We start from the raw sequence: 7003 nt of genomic DNA, 5'->3' as shown, positions 1-7003 counted from the left end.
CCTTGGACTGAAGATGTGCAATAAGGTTTTACCTTTGTGAAAAGAGTTGCCACCTTTTAAAAAATTATATTCAATCGAAATGGTTTTGAAAAGCTTTGTTTTTTAGCTGAACTATAGGAGGGTTGCCACCTGTTGAAAAATCATATTAGGTAAGAGTAATATTTATCACCATATGGGTGACACACGAAAAGTGTTTCAGAAAGTAGTAGTTTTAAAATATTTTGAGGAGGGTTGCCACCTGTTTGAAATGCCGAATTTAGTTTACTTATTCACAAGTTATACGAAATATCAAAATATGGATGTCAAACGAAGGAGTCTTAAGAAATCTTTAGTTTGAACGCTAAGAATATTTTTGACGTTTTTGAAAAGGGTTACCACCTGTTTAAAAAGTTAAATTCAAATTATTTTATAAGTTAAATGAGTTATTAAAATATGGGTATCAATCGATTTTTTAAACATTTTTTATGTCTGACCTGTATTTAGCGCGTTGCCACATGTTTGAAAATTAAAATTCCACTTAATTCATCACTTAATTAAAATGTTAAATTAACAATGATTAAGCTTGAAAATACTTTTGAAGAGGGCTGCCACCTGTTTCAATTAACTAATTAAAAAGGTATATAAAATACAAAAATACCGTCAAACGAAAGAATGTTAAGAAATCTTTAGTTTGAACATTTCGATGTTTGAAAAGAGTTGTCACGTGTTTAAAAAGTTACATTCAAATTATTCAGTAAGGTGGATAAATTATTAAAAGTTGGGTATAAATCGAAATGGGTTTGAAAGGGATTTATTCCTGACCTTTATTTAGGAGGGTTGCAATTTGTTCGAACATGTGTATCACAATGTCAGATGAAAGAGACTAAGAAGATTTTGTTTTGTGAATACTTTTGAAAAAGAATTTCAAAAATGAGAGGTCAAATTAGAGGCCTTAGCCTGTAGATCTATGATAAAGTTTTATTTGTTCAACTAAGATCTTGTTTCACCGCTATAGGGTGATTTGAAAATCGATGGAAATAAAAACATGCACTATGCGAGACTGCTCTTCACTCAGAAACGGCTGCACGGTTTTGATGAAATATGGCACTCGGATCTCTTATAACTTTTACTAACATTTGGAAAATTTTTTAAGTTGTTTAAGTTCAATTTTGAGCGTACTAATGCCATGCGGGTTCACTAGTTTTCTAGTGATATGTTTTAAATTGAAACTTTTAACCGTTGTTGATAGCTTTCTTAAACATTATTTGTGAAATCTTAAGTTTTTTTTTTATTTTTAGGGAAAATTACAGTTGATTTACCAGTTGTCTACTGAAAAGGTTTAAATGTGATATAACTAGAATTTAAGATCAGCGAGTCTTCAAATTCATTTTTTTAATTTTTCTTTCCAAAATTTCCTTAAGAGGGCTCATCTCATTATTTCTAGCGCAGATAACTTGATCTCAATTCGTATGGCTAAGGCAAAGTCCATTGACATCTCAATGCTCGCGGAGTACTTATTAAGTACTTTGCGCCTGGAACGCGTCACTCACTACGCCTTATTACCGTTGTGATTGACTTTTCGAACTCAATGTTTATATATTTTTGCACTAAGCGTTAACCCTTCCCATTTCATCGCCAACTGCTCCATCGTTCTCCCGCGCTACACATTGCACTTTTCGACGCAATAATGCTCATTAACCTCTGTCAGTACAGCAGTTGTTCGTTTCTGTCTGATTGTTGATGTGTTTTAGTTTGATTGTTTCGCTTTTCCTACTGTCCTACTGTCAAACGCTTTTTTAACATTTTGTTGCTAATTTGTCTGTCGCGACCAAACGACTGTCCGCTTGATTCATTTACTTTAAAATATTTTTTGGCAGATTTAATTGAATTCCCAAAGCACTCGTTCAATCCGTATATATGCACATATGTGCATCTTATGTATGTATGTACATATATTCCCCAGCAGTCCTCATGTGACCCCAGCTGTTGGGCGAAATCTAATGTACTTGTATGTATGTATGTAGTACATATGTATTAAAAAACGGACATACAAACAAAAACTCGTACTTGAACAATGTCTTGTACATAACTACAAATGTGTATTTTTTGCTTGCGAAAAATTGTTGTCCAAAATTTAAATGTGTACGTCTGTAGATTTGTGATGGCGTTCCCGGGCAATGTGTATTGCATACCAATTAAAAACCAATAAAAGGATTGTATTTGAAAGTTTATTATTTTTTGGGTGTTTCAAAGTTTTTCTTAAAATAAAGTATTGTTTGTTTCCTTTTTTTTTGTGCTAAAGTTCAGAAATTCGTCACCAGTTCGAAAAGTGGCAAAAAGTGCGCCACCCATTGCCGTCTGTTTGGGTTATGTATGTATGTATGTATGTACATATGTACGCACTTATATATGCTCTGTAATTGCTTTCAATTCTTTTATATTACGAGTCGTAGTCATTGGCCAAAATACTTTTGCATTTCTGATTGAAATACAACTCCGAAGCCGACTCAATTCAACTAGACCGATATAGGATTTTCCCCTCTAAAAAGACTAACATCTCCTGTTCTTGGTTTAATCAAAATTTAAAACCTCTTTGGTAAGGATGAGATCTCTTATTGCAGAGACATGACGAATTCAACAAATAATTAGGATTCAAAATTGTTTGCATGATATTGAGTTTATATTTAGATATTATCTATCCAAATTAACACCTTGTCTATTTAACTTACAAAGTACAAAGTTGCTAACCGAAAAAGTCCTGCTGTGGAATTACCAAATGACTATGACTTTTTATACCTTTTTATTTCATTTTAAATAATTTATTTGCATTAACGATTAATGATTTTTATTTAAAAAAAAAATTATTTACAATTCCCTTGATTTTCAGGCCCGGGCCTGAACTATTTTCCAACAGATTTTGAAACCATGAAAAACTCTCCTTCCAAAACTTCCTTCGAATCATGTCTAATTTGATTCATACTAAAACGTGTTTACATGAAGCTATTTAAGAGGTAACCAGTGTTCGGACTAAACATTTTTTTAATTTTTTAATTTTATTATTCCAAAAAGTTTTCGTTAATCTCATTCTTTTTGCATCAGAAAGGTAGTGTCTCAGAGGTGGTCCCATACTAATCTGGTTAAGATCCGATCAGTGGATCAAGAGATATATATACAGATTTTTTTTTTATAAGAGAATTGAAGTCGGTTTTTTTTTTGCTAAAAATCACTTGTTTTTTATTTTGAAAACAAAAAAATATTTTGAGGTCGCTCGAAGCGCTCAAAGTTGTCCATGTACATATTTTATATGGGAAAAAAACAACTTTTCGTAGAAATGGTATGAAATTCTTGTAAATCAATATTTTTTGTTCGGAAAACCCTGGTTCCCTTAAGAATAATACCAAATTGTTTATTTAACAATTTTTTAATACTAAAGATTTTTTTATTTATCCCCCCAATGCTTTCTCTGGCATTTTCTGGGGGTTTTGGCGGATCTATAAAATCTAGTCACTATGAAAAAATGGTTAAATTAATAATTGGGTTTTATTATTGGGAATTTCCTGAAGAGAAACAGAGTTTTCCGATCAAAAAAATATTGATTTTCAAGACCTATATGTATACCATTTCTACGAGAACTTGTTTTTCCCCATATAAAATAGATGGAAGGATTTGAGCGCTTTAAGCGAACCCTAAATATTTTTTGATTTCATTATAAAAAATAGGGGCATATTTTTCGGTATAGAACAATCCTAGGGGGTGAGTTTATTTTTTCACATGTATTTGGGACCACCCTAATGTATATATGTATATATCGATCCCCGTACATATGCATGTAAATAAGTACGTATGAATATACATACATATGTAACCTAGAATTGTAAGGCAACATTCTTCGTCATGCTCTCATTTATTACAAGAAAAATATCCTTGCAGTTTTTAGTTTTTGAAAAACAAATAAATGAAATAATATTTTCAACACTCAATTAGCGAAAAGTGTCATAAAGTCAACACAGTACGCACACATGAAAATATCTTACAAACACACATGCACTTATGCGTAGATATGTACTCAAACTGACATGCATTCCCACAAAGGAATATTTACAAGAACATTCACTTTCTACTAATAGTTTTTGCGTAATTTCTCGACAGGAAGAGTGCAATGCAGCAGTGAAAATGTGTGTCACAGAGTCAAGAAACTCAACAACACTAAAAACAACTACATAGCATGTAGCATTAAGATCAGCCATAACATCAGCTAGAAACTATAAATGGCAGCGACAAATGTCTCGAAAACCAATACAATTACAAGAATTTTAGCGAGAATACGCACGGAAGTGATTTCACACCCAGCAAAAAGTTTTCCTTTTCTTTGGTAAGCGCTTACTTTTTGTATCGATGGAGTAACGCATTACAATACAGCTCAAGATAAAATTTTACATTTATTCGTTTACATTACAGGTAATACAGTGGGTAAGAATTTTTACACTTTCTCGCTTACCTCCAAGGACATGCCCAGTTTAAGGCAATGCGTTATGTCTGCCATTGGAGTTAGGTAAGTGAGAAAGTGTAAAAATTCGTACCCTGCACGGTAAACGAGTAAATGTAAAATTTCGTTTTGAGGCGTATTGTAATGCGTGACTCCATTGATACAAAACTCGAAGTGCTTACCATATAACCCAAGTTTTTGCTGGGCATACACATAAATTCTTATGTGTAAATACTACATATATGTACATATATGTATATCAACCTAGTTACGCTTCTATAGGAGCTCGAGCAGTCAACAGTGACAATGGCATGACAATTTTGAAAATTGTGTTTCTATTTTGAAACTTGCAAGCTCTCGTACTTTGATCTTTTTGTGATTTTTCATCTTTCACTTAAGTGCTTGCAAGCAGGGCGACCCACTTCTGCCAAACGCACAAATTTAGTTCACTTAGAAATTACTTAAACTTTCCTATTAAATACACACTTACTACAACGCTTTAAATTAAAATCATAATGACAATGCCATGGCGTGGCACCCCCAACCATCATCACAGTCACGGCAGTATCACGTTGCAACCAAGTGCCAGACACACGCAAAGTTTTGGCACAAACCCTCAACGTTATTTAAAAGGTGAAAAGAAGAAGAAATATACAACGGCAATTTTGACATTAATTTGCGCTAAATGCGAATAGTTAGACAGCAGTATGTATTTCTAAATAGGCAGCACTTAAAGGCGCTATTCGCAGGTGCAGCTACATAATATCTACATATTTAGTTGTCTATGCGACAATGAAATTTATACTAAATTTACTCTATATAGTTTTCCCCCTAATTTTTATTTACATACATATATGTAATTTTTGTTGTTTTTGTTCGTGACAAATTTTTTGCAATGATTTTGCGTCACATAATATTAACTGTGTCACATGCGTCTGTCTGCATGGGATTTTAGGATTTTTGCCAAGCAAATTTAAATACATACATATGTGCCGACTATTCAATGATTATAAGTATTTATAAATACATCTGTATACATGTATGTACATATGTGCGTATATGTTTTTGGGTGCATAAAGAAACGAAAACTGTCAATACACCTCTAAGAAAGCATAATTTTTGCGGAAAACTATATATATTGTCGCTTTAGAAAACGGATGTCGTATGTTACACACCAAATTTATCTTTTTTAACGATGATAGTATAATTTGATGAAGACCCCAGATATATTTATTAAATAATGATTACTTATTAGAAAAAATATAACTAAAATATATACATGTATTTAATAAAAAAATCTGTACATCTTTTATGCTGTAAATTTGTTACGAATATACGTTTTCTTTTTAAACGACTTCACAAAAAGGAGAAGGTTATCAATTCATCGGAATATTTTTTTTTATGTATGTTACCGCATAACTTTGGCCAACGTTAATCGATTTCTATAATTATTTTTTAAAGGAAAGGTGTTACCTCACAGGTGGTGCCATACTAATTTGGATTTAATCCCATCATTAGATCATGAAGAAATTAATGATAATCTTAAATTTTTATGAGAGAATTGAAGTCGGTTTTGGTTTTTTGCTGAAAAATTACTTGTTTATGTTATTTGTTTTTTGTTATTTTTTTGGCCTTTTTAACAATTATATTCAACAATTTTATAATGAGCTCGAGGCCATTTTTTAAATGAAAATTTTAAATTTTAAAAATGGAAATAGTGGAAATAAGCAAACGATAATTTACAAGGCGTCTTAGCACGGTGCATAGGCAACTGGCTGAGTCAGTGGGATCGTCGGTTCGAATCCTACTGAAAGAAGTCTGATGAGGAAATGTGGTGATTTCCGAAATAGCTATCACTTCTACCATTTTTTCAAATTATTGTTGCTTTTCCACAATAAAATTTTCATTTAAAAAATGGCCTCGAGCTCATTATAAAATTGTTGAATTACTTGTTTATGAGAACAAAAAACAATACTTAAATTCATTTTTTTGTTCATGTTCATTTCCTTCATTTCATTGGAGAATCAGTGCAAGATACAGATACAAAAAAATTAGTTACTTAGTTTAATTTCCAATTTAAATTGTGTCGTTACAGCAGAGGACCATCGAATTGTCGTAAGGCCAAAGTTTTGCGATACAAACGACAAATGTTTTAAGATTAAAAATAAAAAGTACGTTTATATGGGAATTTGGCGTATGTGACGCATTTGCAGCACATACAACAAAAGGCATACCCAATCATTTATATTATGTAACCTACGACAAAATCACACGAAATATCTCAAAAACTAAGGGAGATATAAAAGATGGATAACAGAAATCAAAAGAGCGTGTCCAACTTAGTAATCTGCATCAAAATCCCACAATCGTGATTTTGCATATTTGACATTCGTTTTCTCAGGTGACGATATTTTAAACAATCATAAGTTGCATCGGGGACAAGTATACAAGTTCGTAACTGTCTGTGACTTGAAACAGAAAAAACTGCAGCACTGAAAACGTCTGTTGTCTGGGTGGACAAAACTATTTGCTCAAAAA

The 7003-nt window shown here is 32.2% G+C and overlaps 1 protein-coding gene across 1 annotated transcript in view; it reads left to right on the top strand.

Annotated features, from left to right (window-relative positions):
• Positions 1–7003, top strand: part of LOC118733552 (tRNA dimethylallyltransferase-like) — a gene marked incomplete in the record, with an annotated part of 126628 nt that overhangs the window by 21449 nt on the left and 98176 nt on the right.

The sequence above is a fragment of the Rhagoletis pomonella genome, unplaced genomic scaffold, assembly GCF_013731165.1.
Source record: "Rhagoletis pomonella isolate Grant_MI unplaced genomic scaffold, Rhpom_1.0 Rhpom_scaffold_00002, whole genome shotgun sequence".
Classification (NCBI taxonomy): Eukaryota; Metazoa; Arthropoda; class Insecta; order Diptera; family Tephritidae; genus Rhagoletis; species Rhagoletis pomonella.
Note: the sequence above shows the minus strand (reverse complement) of the source record. Positions and strands in the feature narration are given on the sequence as shown.